We start from the raw sequence: 21065 nt of genomic DNA on the forward strand, positions 1-21065 counted from the left end.
GGAATAGGGACTTGAGCTCAGAAGCCTGACATTCTGAAACACCTCGGACCACCCACCTTGGTGGGGAGCCCTGATCATCGGCCTACAGTATGCGAGGGGTTAGGGGGGTGCAGCGGCCTGAGGACACAGTTCTGTTCCCAGCAAGAAAAGACGTTGCCTCCCCCAAATCAGTGCCCAGCCAGAGGGACCAGCCAAGCGAGGCCCAGTCCCTGGGGGAGGGTCAAACATGGGGCGCTCGTGGGCAAACACCAAATGCAGAGGACCAGAGAGGGTCGAGGTGAGAGCCACGGGCCATGAGGGCAGAGTGGAGGTGTCTAGAGGGGCCACGAGCACAGCTGGAGAGAGAGCCCGGCCACCTGCTGCTTAGGAGGTGGACGCAGGGCACACGGGGTGTCCGGAGCTGAGGTGGACCCCAGCTAGGCAGGCAGGACGCTTGCCAAGCTGGCTCAAGGCAGGAATGAGTGGCCAGGTGTCTCCTCGATTATTCTCCTCTCCAGTCCTTCCCTGGTCCGAGGTCAGCACACAGGTGGGGATGGGCAGCACTGGGCGGGGGTGGAGGTGGAGGTGAGGGATGAGCCCCTTTGTCAGAATTCCTCAAACCGGGATGATAATCAGAAATGTCACTTTCAGTGGACATAGCTGCTGGGATAATGAAACGCATGATATTTGCCGTGAGGTGCAATGTTCAGATCAAACAATGAAACACACATGAGCATTTTTATTTCTCAACATAACGCAGTGAAAAAAACCATATTTTCAGCCAATGGTCATCCTAAGCCAGAGGCCAACCAACCCCTTTCTATGCTTTTCTGGAATCACGTGATTCAGTCCACATCTCAGGCCAAGACAGGGGAGGGAGTGGTGACAACCCTGGGACTAGGAGAGGAGCACGGTGCCGAAACCAACTGGAAAGCTTCTACCTGGGACTCTTCCAGTTCTCTGTCATTTCCCCCTTACAGAATGTGTCACCGTGCAACGTGAGATTAGAGCAAAACTACAGATTACAGTAAGAACATGGTCCAGGCAAGGAGTTTCTCACTGGCAATACTCTTCTTTTTCATTTTATGAAAAATAAAAAATTTTCATTTTATGAAAAAAAGCCCTATATTAAGAAATTAAATTATTTTAATATTTGGTACCTCATGGGTATGTTAAATATCATTTATTAAATTGCTTTTAACTCAGGAAATGTTCAAATGAAACGTGAGCCCCCGTGCAAATCAAATTTAGATCATTAATTCTGACGTTAGTGGAGAAGCATTGCCAGGGAGACGGCGCTGTGGGACGTTTTTATCACAATAAGCGCAGCATCCGCGGGTGGAGGCAAGGAGGCCAAGAGAAGAGGCAGAAGACGGTCGGTAGAGGGGACACGAGGGGCGGCCTCCCCCCTCCGGGCACAGGCAAAGCGGGACGCTGACTGGAGGGAGGAAGCCGGTGGTGGAAGGTCTGGAGCCCCTTAGCGTCCCGAGTGACTCAAGGATGGTCCTGGGTACCTAGAATGTTCCTGGGCGGGGGGCACTGCAGGGGACGAGGCTGGATGAGCAGAGAGCTGGCCTCCTCCCTCCTCTGAAGGGCTGCCCCCCAAACCACTGTCCACCCTCAGCCAGACCATCCTTCATCCCTACGTCCCTCGTCTTGTCACGTCGGGGGTGACACCCTGCACGAGGCTGAACGGCCACTGACCTGGTCCAGACCTCTCTCCCGCCCTGCCTCCACCCACCCACTCCTTGGCTGCAGCCTCCCCGACTTCTCGAAGGACCGCAGACCACCGCAGGCCCCCTATCCCCGGGAGCGCCTGGCCTGCAGACTCCCTTCTCCCCTCCCCCGTGTGCTCTTCGTCCTCTGAAGCGTCAGCTCAGACGCCGCCGCTCCGCGCAGGTCAAACGCCCCCCGCCCTGTGCCTCTCTCCTCCCATTAGGGCGTGAAGTCCGTCTCTGCGGACCCCGCGTGGCGCCTCTTCACCCCCCAGGGTCCCAGCAGGTGCTCAGTCTGCGGTGAAGGAAGGAGCGGAGAAGCAGCGGAAGCCCGTCTGGTCCAGTCCCGGGCTCTCCATCCTGCCACCCCCGCAACCGGCCCATTACCACAGCCTCTCCTTCTGAGGCAGCTGTCGCCTCCATGACAAGCTTTGCTTCTGGGGTCAGAAGCCCGAGGTTCAGACCTTCTGGTCCCACCTGCTACCAGGTGGCCTTGGGCTGTGAGTTCCTTCCAAATTCATCTCGTCATCTGTAAAATGGGATCGCACCCGCACTCACCCAGCTGTGAGGATTCCAGGAAATGCACTCAGCCACGTGGACAAGAAATACTGACATTTATTGAGAATTTGCCGTTTGCCAGGAACTATTGTGAATTTTCTGAACATATCGTCCCATTTAATTCCCACAGCAACCTAACTTCCCCGGTGGGGAAACTGAGGCTCACAGTCACGGCAGCACGCGGGGGACAAGCACAACCCCAGCGGCCACTCTGCCCTCAGAGCCCTGAGCCCACGCACTGTTTACAGAGGCAGGGAACTTCTTAGAATAACCACAAAATATGAGGACCAGCCATGCCCAGAGGAGTTTCCTGCTTCACTTCTCACGTCAAGGAGCCAGCTCCCTGGACATCCGGACGACTGCGGACACGGCTTACGGGGGCTCCGAGAACATGCTCTCCCCCTAAGAGGTGAGGGGACAGCAGTGACTTCCCTGCGCTCTAATCAGCCTCGGGGAACTGGCTTGCCCCTCAGAAAAGGCCAAGGAGGGACTCGGCCAGGCCACCAGGAATGCCTTCCAAGGGAGGCTGTCCCAGTGCTTTTCTAGGACCTGCCTCTTCCCAGCAAGAGGGCCCAGACTTCATCCCACCGTGTCCCTGCTGAGTGTCCGTGTGGGTAACTGGGAGTGAGAGGCTCTGGAGGGACAAAGTAATTGGAGTCTAGAAACCTATTCTTCAGCAATACTTGCTGAAGGATAAAAAATGAACAGTCAGTTGAGAGCTGATCAGGTGGCCATTTTTTTTTTTTTTTCTTTTGCGGTACGCGGGCCTCTCACTGCTATGGCCTCTCCCGTTGCGCGCAGGCTCAGCGGCCATGGCTCACGGGCCCAGCCGCTCCGCGGCATGTGGGATCCTCCCGGACCGGGGCACGAACCCGTGTCCCCTGCATCGGCAGATGGGCTCTCAACCACTGCGCCACCAGAGAAGCCCAGGTGACCATTTTTAACTCGATGGAAACAATGAGATCGGATGCCTGTCCCGCTGCTGCATTTGGACGAGGCTCACAAGCATGTGAGTCTTTTCCGTTTTCCTTTGTCTTTCTTTCTCCAAAGTTTCTTTTCAATACATCTAGACTGACCCAAATGTCACTTGTAAGCCAAATTCTTGTGACAATTTTTCTTATTGGCTTTATAGTTTATTATGATATCTCAACCCAACATCATCAAGTGTATCAAGCGGAGAGCAGGCTCTTATTAAATAAGAATCTGTGTTGCCTGTGGACACTCAGGTTGCTTCCATGTCTTGACTATTGTAAATAGTGCTGCAATGAACATTGGGGCGCATGTGTCTTTTCAAGTTAGAGCTTCCATCCTTTCCAGAATATGCCCAGGAGTGGGATTGCTGGGTCATATAGTAGTTCTATTTTTAGTTTTTAAAGGAACCTCCATACTGTTCTCCACAGTGGCTGCACCAATTTACATTCCCACCAACAGTGTATCGACAGATGAGTGGATAAAGAAGATGTGGTACGTATACACAAAGGAATATTACTCAGCCATAAAAAAGAATGAAATAATGCCATTTGCAGCAACATGGATGGACCTAGAGATGATCATACTAAGTAAGTCAGACAAAGACAAATATCATATGATGTCACTTATATGTGGAATCTAAAAAAAATGATACAGATGAACTTATTTACAAAACAGAAATAGAGTTACAGATGTAGAAAACAAACTTATGGTTACCAGGGGGGAAGGGAGGGAGGGATAAATCGGGAGATTGGAACTGACTTATACACACGACTATATGTAAAATAGGTAACTAATAAGGACCTGCTGTAGAGCACAGGGAACGCTACTCAATACTCTGTAATGACCTATATGGGAAAAGATTTAAAGAGTGGATATAGGTATACGTATAACTGATTCACTTTGCTGTACAGCAGAAACTAGCACAGCATTGTAAATCAACTATACTCCAATAAAAATTTTTTAAAATATGATACAAATGAACTTATTCACAAAATGGAAACAGACTCACAGACATAGAAAAAAAATGTATGGCTACCGAAGGGGAAAGGGGGGGATAAATTGGGAGTTTGGGATTAAAATATACGCACTACTATATACAAAATAGGTAAACAACAAGGACCTACTGTATAGCACAGGGAACTATGCTCAGTATTTTGTACTAACCTATAATGGAAGAGAATGTAAAAAGAATATATATATTTATATACATATGTATAACTGAATCCCTTTGCTGTACATCTGAAACTAACGCAACATTGTAAATCAACTATATTTCAATAAAATTTTTTTAAAAGGAATTTGTATTGCTCAGACTTGTCTTTTAAGCCTATTCTGGGAGGTAAAGCATGAATCAAGTAGAAGAAAGACCAGTGTATGTTCATCTTTTCTAAAACATTAAATACCGAGACCTCATTTACCAAAAGTTATCCTTACATATGTAACTCCCAGTCATTTCTCATATAAAGTTTTATTAAACGCTATAATTCAGTGCCATTTTCTCTTGAAGGAAGATTTATATTTTTGTAGGCTGTGACGGATAAGGTAGTAGTTAAGAGACCCTGACATCGCACGGTGCATTTATGACCTCAGGCAAATTACTTTACTCCCTTAGTCTTGGGTCTCCATCACCATGAAATATGGAAGAAAAAAAATGAGTCCACCTCACAGCACAGTGTAGGGCATATTGAAGCACACAAAAAATGGTAGCTGTCATTATTTTTACTTCAGCTTTATTTTTCTGTAAATTGGAAAACAGTGTGAAAAATGATGGGGAAGTTTTTATACCAAACTTTTTTTATACCTAAAAATACTTTTTTCTTCTGGTCTTGGGAATTAAGAACTCATGGAGAACAAATAAGTTAGGAGAAGAGACAACTTCTTCCTTCAAATCTATAGATAAACAAATCCTTAGTTAACGGCTGTTGAATTTAGATTTTTCATTCTTCCCAAGGAGTCCAACTTCAGTTTTCTGAGAATACAAGAGGCAAGGACTCACTATAAATCCATGTGGAATGACATGAGATGTAAATGTGAGGATTATTCTCTGATGATGCCTTATCTTTCTGATGTTTTTTTTTAACAGAATCAGTGACTATTACGGTTGTTAGGGAGGAAATAATCAGCTAGAGCCCATCCAGATCTTCCCCCAGACATTTAATTGTATTCTATTTAGGCTCAAGCCTTACTTCATTAATATAAATGAAAACCATTGAAAAAATCAAAGAAAAATTCTGCAGGATTTATTATGCTCATTAGGAAATACTTCCGATTATGCCTCATCCTCAGGAGTATTTTAATTCCAGCTTCTGTTGAGTGTCCCTCATTTGTCATCCACAGACCTCTCTGGGGTACCTCCTACCTAAACAGACCTGTGCCACATACTGGGCATGAAAAGACGAGTATGAATCAGCCCCTCAGAGCAGGGTTATGGCAGTCAGCCTCCGAGGTGACCCTCCATGAAGCTGCCTCCTGGCATTCGCATCCTTGTGTGCTCCTTCCCACACTCTGCAGGGTTGGTCTGTGTGACCAAGAGTACAGAAGTGATGGTGAGTCCCCCGGAGTCCAGGGTATTAAAGTCATTGGCTCTGCCTTGCTGTCGTGGACCCCTCACTCATGGAAGGGGCTGCACGTTGCGCTGTGGAGACCCCCAACTCTGTCAGGAACGGGGAGCATCGGAGGCCGTGGCGTCTCCCGCCGCAGCCCAGGGCCTGAGCTTGGAAGCAGCTTCTCCAGCCTCAGTCACGCCTTCAGATGAGACGGTCTTGCTGACGGCTGGACTGCAACCTCTGAGAGACCCTGGGCCAGACTCTCTTTGGAGAGAGAGAGAACTTTACGTACCGATAACTTTCCTTCCCCAGAGCAGACTCCACGGGTTTCTTTTTGCAAGTACATTTTAAGGCATCCTTTTCTGGCCCTGCCTTCACGGCATATAGAATTAGACCATGATTATAAACCCGAGAAACAAAAACTGCTTAAAAATGAGTGCTGGGCTTCCCTGGTGGCGCAGTGGTTGAGAGTCCATCTGCCAACGCAGGGGACACTGGTTCGTGTCCCGGTCCGGGAAGATCCCACATGCCGCGGAGCGGCTGGGCCCGTGAGCCGTGGCCGCTGAGCCTGCGCGTCCGGAGCCTGTGCTCCGCAACGGGAGAGGCCACAACAGTGAGAGGCCCGTGTACCGCAAAAAAAAAAAAAAAAAAAAAAAAAATGAGTGCTTAAAAACAAAACAAAGCCATGTCTGTCTCTCTGCCTCTCCCCTGTGGGGAAGGAGGGTGGATACAGGGTCCCAATAGCACAGTTACGAAAAGTTTGCTTTTTTACTGCAGGAAAGTTTGACCATGGAAAACAAATTACAAATTTCATCCCAAATCATTAAAACTATTAACTCTGAGCAATTTAAAACATGTTTTTAATTAAAAAGAAAAAACCTGCCCAAGGAGGACCACGTTGATTTGCCTTCTCAAGAACTCCAATCCGAGGCCTAATCCTGATGCTCTCCGCGGCCCCTCTAAACAGCAGAGAATAGTAGGTTCCCATGAGCTGCCTGCAGCTCGGGTTGAGAAAGATGCTGAGACCACTTGTGGTGCGTGGTCTCTGCAGTGGCAGAATAGCTCCTCCACCGAGAGGCAGAGGCTGCCGTAAGGACACCTGCTTGGGCTGTTCTGGCAGCATCACCCCTGCCCCATGTCATCTACAACTTCTAACCTGCCATGGGAAATGGAATGACCATGTTTGCAACTAAAATGAGGGCGGGCAGGCTCTGGGTGAGGCCCTCCCATGGGTGAAATTCTTCCGTGCTTCCACCTCTGTACTTTCTGACCCCTGGAAATCCAGACAGGATTCCCACTTGTGCCAGAGCAGCCTTGACAGTGATCTTCACACAGGCGGGGCTGTTTGTACACACAGCAGCAGTCCCTGAGACCTCAGACAGTCTTCTCTGCACTGGTGACCAATCCTTCCCCCCACCTGCCTGTCCACCTGCTGTTCGATACATGGGAAGGTGATGCCAGGACCTCAGCCACGGAAGTCTACGACATCCTGGCGTTAGCAGTGAGATCTGGTAAGATCTAGGCCTGCCTTGGCATCACATTGTACAAAGTTATTTAATAAAAAGGCAAAATTTCGCATTGATTTATTTGACAAATATCTGGTGACCACCTACTGTGTGCAAATGCTTGAAGAGTAGGGACAAAATGAACCTGGAGCCCTTCCCAGAAAAATGACAAGATCAGCGTGAACTTCAATATTAGAACTGAAAAAATAAACAACAAGATAAAAGCAGATGAGACTCCATTCCTTACACAGCCACACTCCACCTGTCCTGGTCTTCGGTCGCTAACACAGACGTTGTGTCTGTGTGTCCTGGGGGCCTTAGTCTCCTCTAAACCCACCTGCAGGAGCAAAGGGGAGAGGCACCAGCCCCTGCTGACAGGAGCAGGGAGTGTTCACTTGCTTCTTTTTAGACCTCAGGTTTTGTTTTGTAAAACACACATGTACATACACACACTCGCCACTTCTCTGAATAGCAACTAAATCTCTGAGCCTGCTCCATTTGGGAAAAACAAAAAAATGCCGGGTTCACTGGAGCTTGCGGATTACAAAGCAGGGCTAAAATAGCTGCTTTCACCACTAGAGCAAAAATCGATGGGCCACCTGTGCTGTTCCCACAATGGAAGCCTTTAGCTTCCCAACAGCATGTGAAGCCTAGCGCCTGCAAACTGAAAGTGTGTTGCCAGCAGCTGCAAGCTACCTTCAAGGCTGGGAAATATCTCTAAATACAGTTACCTGTGCTCTGCTGAGCGGGGAACGGTCACGGACAGAGGGACCGTGGATTCAACATCAACATGTTTTTAATGATGAGGATAAAGCAGACCACATTACAGGGAACAGGAGAGGCCTGCAAATTTCAGTACCGTGGAAATTAGATACCACAAAAATACCGGATTAATAGCTAGAGCCTAATGAGTGGAGACGGGCTTTGAAATTTGCATGTGTCACCTTCCCTACCTCAATTATTATTATTATTTTTTGCGGTACGTGGGCCTCTCACTGTTGTGTCCTCTCCCGTTGCGGAGCACAGGCTCCGGACACGCAGGCCCAGCGGCCATGGCTCACGGACCCAGCCGCCCCGCGGCACGCGGGATCCTCCCGGCCCGGGGCACAAACCCGCGTTCCCTGCATCGGCAGGTGGACTCTCAACCACTGCGCCACCGGGGAAGCCCCTGATTAATATTGATGGAGGAGTTTGTGAAGGAGAACCACGGGTCTAGATGGTACCAGTTGCAATGGAGATGCAGATTCTAGAGCTGTGTGGACAGGGTGGGAATCCTGACGCCACTACTTACTAACTGGGTGACATTTAAAAATGACATAATTTCTCCATGACTCACGTTCCCCTGTAAAATGGACATACTCGTTGTGTTATACTATTAGAGTGTTGGGAGAAGTAAACAATGCAGCTTCTGGCAAGCCCAATACTGCTTTGTCTCCTACGGTAGAATCAGAGTCCTCCCCATTCTCCCGGGTCCTTCCCCTCACCTGGAAAGACCCTGCAGAACATTGTGTTTCCAAAGACAACTGCAGCATGTCTCCCCTTCCAAATGCTCTTCTGCACTGTGACTACATTACTAATTATTCCAGACAACCAAATCGCTTTTCTAAACATTGTTTTGCAAAGCTACTATCATTCCAACTTGGGATGCCAGGAATACACTCACCCTGGTGCAGCCTCGGCAATAAATCCTGGACTCCCGGTGCCCGCCCGGGAGCCCAGAGTGGGGTGCAGGGCTAGAGGGGTGACCAGGTGTCCTAGGAGGTGCCAAGAGGGGAGGGGATTTGCGCGGCTTGGGCCGCTGTTCCCAGGTGGCAGGAATTTGTTCTGAGGGCCTCTAGAGGATTTGGGGGAGTCGATATGAAGTAAGTATAGTAACCAAATGTAGGGTAGAAAAACCATAGCAGGAAAACTTAAGATGTGTATACTTTTGAGATGGTGTCTGACAAGCCATCAGGACTGTGTACCTAGGGACGGGGCTTGTTTCTAACAATAGCCACAGTGTATCCCAACAAGTGATGGCTGCAGGTCAAGGAAGGTGAAATCATCTTACTCTGTTTAGTAATGCCATCCTCCCTGTGGGTGTTCCCTAGACAAGCCCGTGCCTTGACTGGGTCACACTCCCTGCCCCGGCACGACTCCACCTTGAGTGTCCCAACCTCCACCTGAGACGCAGTGGAACTGCTGAGCTGGCCCTGCTTGGAGTGATTGTTCCTGTTGCGTAATTAGAAATACATTTAGGTACAAGTTAGCTTCTGAAGGCCATGTGTTACCTGTGGGAATCTGCACCACGATTGTCAGTGGCCATTTCTAACTCAAGAGCCATTAACTGGAAGAGCTTTGAGATGCAACTGCCAGCAACCGGGGAAGCTGGGAGGGGAGCTGGCAACAGCATCCCGGACGTGGCCGGGGAGGGGACGGTGTTGTCACTCAGCTCATGAAGTAATGATCGGGCCCCCATTGCTTTCCAACGGCTCTGTTTGGACTGGCCAGCAACTTAATTTAAATGGCCGTTGTGCCTTTAAATTTAAATATCATACTTGTGAGGAAGTATTAAGCAGGCACTGGTTTTCCTGGTCCTCCTCCCCCCTGTTCTTCCTCCTTCTCCTCCTTTTCCTCTTCTTCTCTTAGTATTTTATTTTTATATTCGTGTGCATAGTTCCATATCTGGCTATGGATCCCTGCTGAATGAAGGAACGAGTAATCCTGGTGGGGTGCAAGGTGTTTGAATAATCTACCTTCATTTAACAGATAAGAAAATTGAAACAGATTTCATGATTTCAGTCATTAAAAGGTATTTAAATAGACAGAAAAGTACATTTACTCTGTTAAACATTTTGGGGAGACTTCTGAGAATGATAATGATATTGCCTATAATTTTAAAAAAAGAAAAGAAAAAAACCTCCCCAAAGGAATCTTAAGAGTTATAACTACACTGGAACTGAGGAAATCTTCTGTGTCATTTTTACCAACTTGAAGAACTATCAGCAGGATTGAACAGAGTTTGGGTTGAATTAAATGCCATCCTTATTCACTGAAAGACAACGATGTAACCAATGATGACAACGATGGGCCTCTCACTGTCGCGGCCTCTCTTGTTGCGGAGCACAGGCTCCAGACACGCAGGCTCAGTAGTTGTGGCTCACGGGCCCAGCCGCTCTGCGGCATGTGGGATCTACCCGGACCAGGGCACGAACCCTTGTCCCCTGAATCGGCAGGCGGACTCCCAACCGCTGCGCCACCAGGGAAGCCCAAGAAGTACAATATTTAATCCAGGAACCGAGCCGCAGAAAGAACACTGCTGAAAATACAATTCTGGAGTTGATAGAGGAACTGAAGAAGGTGCCCTCCGGGATAAAGAGGCAAAGGGGTAGAAACTGTGAAGGGGAGACAGGAAAAGAGCTCCGAGGATACGTCTCACAGAGTCAGTCTCAATCTCTTTGAAAGCAGCTGCAGAAACAAAACATATACACAACGAGCAAAGCACGTATTCAGAAATACTGGACAATTGACAGTAAAACTTTTATTTCCTTTGAGATGGCCCTACCGAACCCAAAACTTTATGTTCCGTGCTCACGGGCCAGTGAAGATAATCCGAATCATCCACAGGGCTTTCTCCCGAACACCTGGGCATATTCCATCCTAACGAAACGTGTTGGGACAGCTCTGCTCGAAAACAGTTGGCTCTGTGTGCCAGGCCCAGTCACTCCTTCCACGTGACACGGAGAGGAAGTCAGCGTCGCCTAAAACCCAAGCCACAGACCAACCGCGCCCTGAGCAAGCAGCCTGTAGGAAGAAGTCCACATCCCCTGGGAACAAGCCGTGGTCTCACCACGGGTCAGTCTTTATCCAGATTCACAAAAATTCACTCTACTGGACAAGACCCTTGACATCAGTCCGAAGCAGCTGCCCTTGGGTTACTTTCCCCTGATGAGTAGATGGTTTTCTTACATGACCAAAGTGTTCACCAAAACGTACTTTCAAATAAAGAGCGGTCCACCCTCCAAAATCCTTTTCTTCTCCTTCCTAAAACATTGAAACTACTGCAACTGCCAGTCTTCACCTCTACATGTAATGTTCACAATTAAAGAGTTTTAAACTATTTTTGGATCTGTCTCTTTTTCAAAGTTTTTTGGAAGTATAGTTGATTTACAGTGTCGTGAGTTTTAAAGTATTTTTAAAGGAATGAATGGGAGAGGGAGAAATATGAAGAAAATTCCAGATTACTTAACAAAAACCAGGCGATAAGAGAGGGAAAAGGGAAGTAAATGCATGTTCAACATCTTGACTATGTGAAGGCGGGTGGTTATGAATAATGTCTAATTCTTGGCTTTGACAGAAGAAAGGATAAAATATGTTTGTAATAATTTAAGGGTAACCACGATTGAGATAACATTTAGGTGTAATTTTTCACACCACTAGAGGAGAAAAAAAGACATAAAATGATCAAACAAGGAAGAGGCAGGAAAGGTGGAGAAAAAGGAAGCAACAAGACATCACAATGAACATAAAACATAAGATAAGATGGCTGGAGAAAGATTGAATGTATCATTAACACAGCAAAAAATGTGCATGGATAAAATTATTCTCCTTGCTCTGTCTTACATTTGAGAAGAAAAGAACAGATTAGGTGAAAGAGAAAAAAATCAGCTAGCTGCTATTTTTAAGGTGCATACCGACAACAAATGATAAAGGAAAAAGGTAGAAATAAAGAAGTGAGCAAGAATATATCAGGAAAATGCTAACAATGACAAATGGCAAAAATATAAACATGACACAAAGTGCACTTTAAGGTCAAAACATCAAATAAGGCACAGAGGAATGATAGTGATGAAAGATATTATCCCTAAAGAAATGGTAACAGCCATAAACATTTACACACTAAGCTACATTGCATGGAAATACTTGAAACAAAAAAAATTTTAGGAATTCAAGGGTATTTTGACAAGATCACAGTGAGCTTTAAGATTTTATATCAAAATTTAACAAATCTAGTAGAAAAAGGCTTAACATGATTAGAGTACTTGAATTACATAAGCTTTATTTAATACAAATACTATTTTTGTATAAAACAGAAAATCTTTTTTAAATGCTCATGGACTGTTTACAAAAATTGTTTAGAGACTGTGTCATAAAGAAAAGCTCGACAAATTCATATTTTGTCCCCCTTTCTGGAACTCATGTTGACGTCCTAACCCTCAGTACCTCGAATGTGACTGTGTTTGGATCCAGGGCCTTTAGGAGTTGATTAAAGTTAAATGAGGTCGTTAGGGTGGCTTTAATCCATTCTGACTGGTGTCCCTAGAAGAAGAGGAGATTTATACACATGAAGAGTCTCCAGAGGAATGACCCTGTGAGGACACAAGCAGGAGGTGGCGTCCACAGCCCAGGAGAGAGGCCTCGGGGGGACCAGCCCCGTGACACCTTGATCTGGGACGTCCAGCCCCAGGGGCCGGGTCTTTGGTGATGCGAGGCTCTCCCTGAACCAGTGGGGTCTGATGTAAGGGTACGTGTAGTTCACACGACTCTGCCCCCCTAGAAAGCCACCCACTCCCCAGCACCCAAGCGGAACCAAAGAGATGAGACCTAGCGACGGAAGAAAACAGTCTGTGTGGAGCTCATGAGCCCAGCGCTCTGTACAGTGCACTTCACGGTCCACTTCAGGGATTTTCTACAGCAAGTTTGTCTACGTACAAGTTGAGCCCAATAGGCTACTTTAGAGCTTAATCTTTACCTCAGCTGTCACTCGACAGGACAGCCGGGGCGTCAAGTTTGGAGCTGACAGAGAAATGTACAGAAAGGTCCCCAGAAACAGAAATAAACGTGCGTGTGCATGTGTGTGTGTGGGGGGGACATGGTCCCCCAAAGGTATCCATGAGTTTCCAGACAAGAGTGGGAAACCCCATGGTCCAGAGGGTCTCCAGGACCCTACCTGAGGGTGTGCCGAGGGTCCAAGCCCACGGGCAGTGCCGAGGATGCAGCCAGGCTGGCACTGGCAGGACGTGGGCATTCATGACCACGTGGATGCAGAGGGTAAGGGTGTTTGTTTCACGTTCTCCAGGCAAGTGGCCACAAAGCCATGATTGCTGAAGGAGACCCCAAAGCAGGGCAGGCCCCCAAACGAATGGGGGCTGGGGGCTGCTAGGACAGTACAGTCAGACAGGAAACGCACATGCAGGGGACACACAGCCCAGAAGGAGTGCCCTTTGATCTTTGCTATTTCAGGCCACTGTTTTCAGGAAGTAAAGTGTAAAGATTATGGACAAGGGTTCCAAGCAGGCAGCTGTCAGGCGGGGTAGGATCTTAATCCAGTGTGGAAGGGAAATCACATGATTTAATGACGTTTTTGATCAAGAGGAGGCAGCAGGGTGCCTGGGCCCTACTCACATCCCTGTTAACGGTTTTCCCACAGAGGCCATTCGGATCCAACTGGGAGCACATGCCCTTCCCTCTCTGGTGGCGGAAGTGGTGGAGTCAGGGAACTGCGTCAAATGCCTGCTCCTGGCTTAAAAGCTGTGTGACAGTGGGGAAGTTGCTCAACTTCTCTGAACCTCATTTCCTTTTTTTAAAAAAAATTTGAATCTCATTTCTTCATCTGCTCTGGGGATGGGATGTAAAAGTTTGGGATAAACCTCAGTAGAGCTGCTAAGGAATAAATAAAAAAATAAAATCTACCTTAAAAAATTAATTGAGATACATTTTATGAAACCACTTACCTGGGGTGACACCTGGCACGCACGTACAAGGTAGACGGCGCTAAATGAAGACTTCCTTTTCCTCCTTCCCCTCGCCTTCCCTCCGCTCCCTTCCCACCCCCTCCCCAGAGGGACACGGGTTCCCTAGCCCCTCAGGAGCCCAAGGTGTGGAGGGTGAAGCATGCTCACCCTGACTTGTGTGATTCCCAGGGATTCCCAGACGCGCCCCGCCCCGGGGGCAGTGGTGAGCAGTGCACAGGCTCGAAGCCCAAACCCAAGACAGGAGGGCGAGGCGGGCAGGGAGCCCGTGGGGCCTGCTTGTTTATTTTTGTCCTTTACCCCAAATATTTATTTATTTATTTTATTTTTGGCTGCGTTGGGTCTTCACTGCTGCGCGCAGGCTTTCTCTAGTTGCGGCAAGCAGGGGTCCACTCTTCGTCGCGGTGTGCGTGCCTCTCATTGCAGTGGCTTCTCTTGTTGTGGAGCACGGGGCTCTAGGCACGCAGGCTTCAGTAGTTGTGGCACATAGGCTCAGTAGTTGTGGCTCGCGGGCTCTAGAGCACAGGCTCAGTAGTTGTGGTGCACGGGCTCAGTTGCTCCGCGGCATGTGGGATATTCCTGGACCAGGGCTTGAACCCATGTCCCCTGCACTGGCAGGTGGATCTTAACCACTGCGCCACCAGGGAAGCCCCTTTACCCCCAATTTTTTTTTTTTTTTTTTTTTTTTTTTTTTTTTGCGGTACACGGGCCTCTCGCTGTTGTGGCCTCTCCCGTTGCAGAGCACAGGCTCCAGACATGCAGGCTCAGTGGCCATGGCCCACGGGCCCAGCCGCTCCGGGCATGTGGGATCCTCCCGGACCGAGGCACGAATCCATGTCCCCTGCATCGGCAGGCGGACTCTCAACCACTGCGCCACCAGGGAAGCCCCAGGTGTTTCTTTTTATGTCTCTCCAGATCTGAACAATTATTTTAAGAGTAAAAGGTGTACAAAGTAGGAGGGAAAACATCCCTCAGCCCACGTGCCCTCGGGCCTCCATTCCCCAGGACCCAGCCTGCTTCCCAGAGTTAAAGTTCTGGGTATCTTACTAGACCTTCACCTCACACTGCGGCTCAGTGGTGCTGAGAAAATTAGGTTCATGTCTTTATCTACATCTAATTTGGTCTTCCTTCTGGGCCCTACCCACTGGTTAGCAGGTGAAACATTTAATATTAAGCTATATTTTTAAATTAAAAATGTAACTTAATGTCCAGTGTGATTCCAATTTTGATCTGAAAATATAAATGATTTCTTGGGATGATTCTCCTTCTCTGGGCAGGTGCGCCCAGACTTTCAGACTGACTTCCTTCCCCCTTCCTGTCTCTCTCCTTGTCCAACAGGTAGAAAATGGGGGCCGTCAATGACCTCGGACATCCACCTGGCCCTCCTGGGCCACGTCATCTGCCGGGGGACGTCCCATGCCCCCACTGGGGCTGTCCTCTGGTATTTTCAGTGGACGCTGTGCTGGGGTCGGTCTCTTCTGGCCTCCCACTGGTGTCCCCCTGGCAGAGGGAGCCTCGCTTGCCACGGCTGCAGGCCCCAGATCTCTGTCTGCATCCAGGCCCCTCACCTGCTCCCCTGGGCTCTGCTGTGGGATCCTTGCAAGTGGCCACAACAGGCCTGTGGCTGGCCCGTGTGTGTCCGGCCGGACAGGGTCCGCGCCCCTCTGACACTGGGGCCAACCAGGGCCGTCTCTGTCCTGCCTGGCTGTCCCGCAGGTAGATGTGGCCACCCCGAGGTGGGCCGTGGCAGCTAGGCCGGGAGTGCTTTTCGGGGACCAAGGTAGGCAGCAGAAGCAACAGCCCACCGCGCGCTGTGTTCCCTCCTTCACCCAAAGCACCTCGTCTTCTCTGGGCCGAAGCCACACCTCCGCATCATACCCGTCCCTCCAGCGAACCCAGGGCTTGGCCCTGTGGGGGGAAAGCAAAGGCGCCTCTGCTGCACAATGCAAGACAGCTCTGAGGGGACAGAAAGAGCAGAAGGTCCTCCTTCCAGCCAATCCCCTGGCTCGCTGCCATGTCGGTGACGCTCCTGTCCCTGCCCTCCTGGGCCCCCGGCCCAACTCTCATCTCCTTGCCTCCCTGTCGGTCAGCATCCTCAGGGAGGGCAAGAGCCCACAGGTGGCCCTCAGGGGCCAGGTCTGCGTGTCGCTGAGGTGGATCCTGGCCATGTGGACCCTGGCTGTGTGGACGCCGGCCGTGTGGACCCCGGCTGTATAGACCCTGGCTGTGTAGACCCTGGCTGTGTGGACCCTGGCCGTATAGACCCTGGCTGTGTAGACCCTGGCTAGGGTGGACCTTGGCCGTGTGGACCCTGGCTGTGTGGACCCTGGCTGTGTAGACCCTGGCTGAGGTCGACCCTGGCTGTGTAGATCCTGGCTGTGTAGACCCTGGCTGAGGTGGACCCTGGTGGTGTGGACCCCGTCAGGTAGACTCTATGGACAGCGCAGCACTGGCAGAGGGGCCAACTCCCATCTTGCTGTTATTGACGGCAATTTTTTGTTGCTTCTTTTGCTGTTGGGTGTAAATTAGGGGGTCGGGGGAGGGATCTCCAAGTAGGAGGGTTGGGTTGTGGGGCTGGGAACCCCCAGTCCACAAAGTGAACACATGCACGCATTTGTTTCCAAACTCAAATGGGGCCATCTTCTTTTGATATTAAACTTTGATCTTTTATTCTGAATAATAAATTATAATCTCTTAGAATCATACAACCTGAGATATGGCTTCATCCTCCCACCCCCAAGAAATACCATGTGGTTACTGATTATACAGATTCTGCTGCCTGCGTCCTCTCTTGGGTCTTGGAGGGCCGGGCCGTTTCTGGAGACAGCGGTGGGCGTACACTTTGGGATATTCCACACTAAAGTGAAGAGGAGAAACTCTTTGGAATACTTCAAGAACTCCCTTCAAGGCTCTCCTGAATGTCTATTTTTTAATTGATTGTATCTGAAAAGAAACATGATGGTGAAGGTAGTAAATATACAGCCTAATCCTCCCAGATGGGAAACAGAGCTAAGCCCCTTCCCCCCTCAGTGGCCTGGCTTCCCCAGAGGCCACACTCCCACCACAGGTGCGCCCTCAGAGACTGCACAAAGCAAAGGTAGCCCCAGGGGACCCAACTCACCAGATCCCAGCAAGTGCAGCTTCCCAGAGAATCCAGCCCAAAGCCTGACCCCTTATACTAGAAATGGCTGTTTGGCTTTTCTTCCAGGATTGGAAGATTTTGCAAGAAATCGTCCGCTCTGACCTCCACATTCACTCCTGGGAAATCACAGCTGAAAAAGCCCTTTCCTGCCCTCAGGGGTTGGTCGGAATGGCGCTGTCACCACTTCAGGACGACTGATAAGACCCCGTCAGATGGTTAACGTTCAGCAAAGCCAGCTTGCCTCCTAGCTTTGGGGCGGGACCCATCGCATCACCGCCGTGGGAACCCCGGTGGCCTCCGCCATGATGAGCCACCTTAGGGAGGGGGACAGGGCACAGGGGCGTTAGCGCACCTCCACCGAGCTAACTGCCTCCCTAATCCTCATTGCGATGCGGAGGTTCAGACAGACGGTATGAAGCTTAGGTATTTCTAACGAAAACAAAATGAAGGCTGTAAATTTTAGGTCGCTAAGTGTGGAGCCTGCTGGTAGAATTGGGACCTGACGTGACAGAGGGACACAAACCCACCAAGTTCACAGCCACAGAGCAAGATGCGGGGCCGCGAGGCTTGTCTCTGGGCCTCTGCCAGCCTCCTGTCCCCGCAAATATTGAAGATAAAATGACTTAACTCTGGACGTCCCTAAGCTGTGGCTGCTTTGGAGCTGGGCTACTGTTCAGAACTTGCCATTTGACGGGAAGAACCGATTCTCGGGCCTCAGATTCATAACCTTTCTCAACTGAATCCCCCCGAGGACAGAGGCACTCATTTTCCCAGGTGGCCCTTGGCTGAGTCCCCTCCAGGAATTGCCCACCACCAAAGAGTCACTTGACTGAGGTCACACCACCGTTGTGGGGCGGCCACAGGCTACGGCTGGTCACACGTGCAACAGCTCCCGAGGGCCATCCAGCTCCAGAGTCCCTGTGGCAACTAAGCGTCCTGTGGTGACGGACACTCCTTACCAAACTCTGCCAGACCCCTCGGAGCCCTCTTCCCAGCCTGGCCTCGGCCTTGGCCTGAAAAGACATGAACAAACAGTAACATCATTTCTACCAGCTCAAGGTTGCATCCCCAGGGGACATGAGGTCCCCTCCAAGTGCCTGCCTCAGAAAACTCAAGCCCGCCAAAGTACTGACCCTTTGCTCCAGCCACACCTGAAGATGCATCCCGTCTCCCGGCCTCTGCGGGAACCTAACTTCTATAAGCGCCAGTTAGCGACCCCAGGGGGTGTCACTTGGACCCACCCTCCCCTTGTAGATTTTCACTCCCTGACTCTGCTGAGCCCTGTCACCCCTCCTTGTCTCCTGCCTCTCCATGTGAAGTGCCATCCCCTCTGTCCACCTCTGTACAAAGTTGTGTTCATGCTGGACCCTTCTCCCCATGGCAATACTTATTCCTGATTAAAGGCCGTCCTTCCCACTTGAACTCGAGCCTGACTTTGTGTGTCTTTGACAGTCACTGTGGCATCTCAGTTCAGCCTCCCCTGAGCTGCCAGCCTCCCCGGTCTTGCCTGAGGACGTAATCATCCGCATCCTTCCAACATGGTCACCACCCCATCCCTCCACCCGGAATTCTCCAGGGCCCCTTTGATCCTAAATCCAAGTTTAGCCCCAGGCCAACTCTTGTCGCCTCCCTGGCCTCAAACCCACATATTTCTCATCTAAGAAATAGCTGATCATCCATGTAGACTCCCTAGCATCCACTGTTTCAGCTCCTAAGTAACTCAAGTGCAGGTGCCCAGCCCCACCTGCTCTGCAGCTCTGCTCTGGTTGAGGCGCCATCTTCTCCGCCTGCCCCACATCCTCCCTGGTGCTTTCTCTGCAGCGTTTGTGGACAGATTCTTCTTTACATGAAAATCTGATGACATCACTTCTCGCTGTAGCCCTGAGGACAGAGTTCAACCTCGGTTCCCTGGCTCCCGAGACCCTGTGTGGTTCACCCACCCCCACTCCTCTCCCGCTCACCCCTCACCCCTGGCCCCAGAACCTCATGCTTCAGGAATCAATGCTTCTTTTCTGTTGCTCAGATTGACACCGTTTCCTCTTCACTGGGGTGGTCCCTTTCCTCCTCTCCAGCTCTCCTCCCTGGACAGCCTGGCCAGTGTGTGCTCTTCCTTCCAGCCACAGCTCTGAGGCCACCTCCTCCAGGAAGTCTTCCCTGATCTGTCAAGTCTGGGTGGAGAGTCCTCTGCTCTTGTCACCCCTTAGATGACCCCACTCAGGGCTTTTCATACAGGGTGTCCTGGCCTGTTCATTTCCCTGTATCCTCCACCAGACATGCCTGTAAACTGCATGAAGAGAGGATTTGACTTTGATTCACTATGATACGTCCATGAAAACCTCAATAATAGGCACTCAACAAAAATCTGCCAGATGAATCTGCCCATTGGGAGGACTCAATCAGGTAATTCAAAAAGAGAGTGTGTCTGGGGCTTCCCTGGTGGCGCAGTGGTTGGGGGTCCGCCTGCCGATTCAGGGGACACAGGTTCGTGCCCCGGTCTGGGAAGATCCCACATGCCGTGGAGTGGCTAAGCCTGTGAGCCATGGCCGCTGAGCCTGCACGTCCGGAGCCTGTGCTCCGCAACGGGAGAGGCCACAACAGTGAGAGGCCCGCGTACCGCAAAAAAAAAAAAAAAAAAAAAAAGAGTGTGTCTGAAAGAACCTGCCCCCACTTAAGACCCTGCAGGCCAAATCCGGCCCACGGCTTGTGTTTGTAAATAAAGCTTTATTGGCACATGGCCATACCCATCGGTTTACTATTGTCTGTGGCTGCTTTCCTGCTACAATGGCAGGGTTGAGCTGTTGTGACAGAGGCCATCTGGCCCACGAAGACTAAAATATTTACTATGTAGCCCTTCATGGAAAAAACTTGCCTCTCCCTGGTCAAGACCTCAGCATAAGTAAGCCTGATTCCAAAATGAGAAAAAATGTTTATTAGCCAGGGCTCTGCCGTGGGGATCGAAGCACCATCCAGTTAAGTCACCACCCTAGCAAGGGCTTCCTTCATCTGTATTATCCAGATAATCTTATCAACCACCCCCTTCCTAAGATCCTTGGCGATAAATCTCTCCCCTACGTAGTTAATTAACTCTTTCAGCCTCTGCAATGACATTGAGAAGCCCCTTGTCTGGGGTCTAATTGCTCTCTGGGGGCCATAAAAGGTTTCATTCACCCTTAAAAAGTAGAAAATTTTGACCTATTTCATTGTCAGCAGGTTCTGAATCACCAGGTCAGCTGTGTGGACACACAGATTCAAAGCTAGTTCCTTAACTAGTGGCCCCTGGAGGCCTCTGGAACCTGTGGTGAACTCACAGCTGAGGGTGGGTTAAGAGCAGTTAACCTCATACCTGGGGCCCCAGGACCAGGTGCCCCAGGTGCGTCCTGTTTCTAGATTCACACCCACCCCTGCCACAGAACCACAAGGAGGGCGCGTGTTCCCAGCCAGAGCCCTGGGTAGATGTCCAAGTTTCCCTCCCGAGAAGTCCTGCCCTCGGGAAGTTTTGCTTTGTAATGTGAGCAAGCCCTCTTCAGCCGGGCAGTGACCTCTGGGTCCAGAAGGATTGATTAGCAAATAGCCTCTGCAATGAGGTCAGTAAATGTCACAGGCAAAGAGGAGCGAAGGACGGCACCCCCTCAAGGCTTGTGGAGCAAAAGCATCCCGTTGAGGCCAAGACACAGGAGACCCCACGTGAGCCCTGTGAGAAAAAGGACACACACTGAGGTGCAGCTTCATTGTTACGGACACTCAGGAAGACAGGGTTTCCCAAGCCTGAGGGATGAGCATCACCCCTTACAGCAGAGCAGGTTACGTCCGGGTTCTGGGTGGGGAGGGAGAATTAATGTCCAAGTGCCAGCTCATTGCTTTTTGTTTGCTTGTTTATTTTACTATTTGTCTGTTTCGTATTTCCCAAGACTATTCTT

Source organism: Mesoplodon mirus, assembly GCF_964341445.2.
Source record: "Mesoplodon mirus genome assembly, chromosome: 12".
Lineage (NCBI taxonomy): Eukaryota > Metazoa > Chordata > Mammalia > Artiodactyla > Ziphiidae > Mesoplodon > Mesoplodon mirus.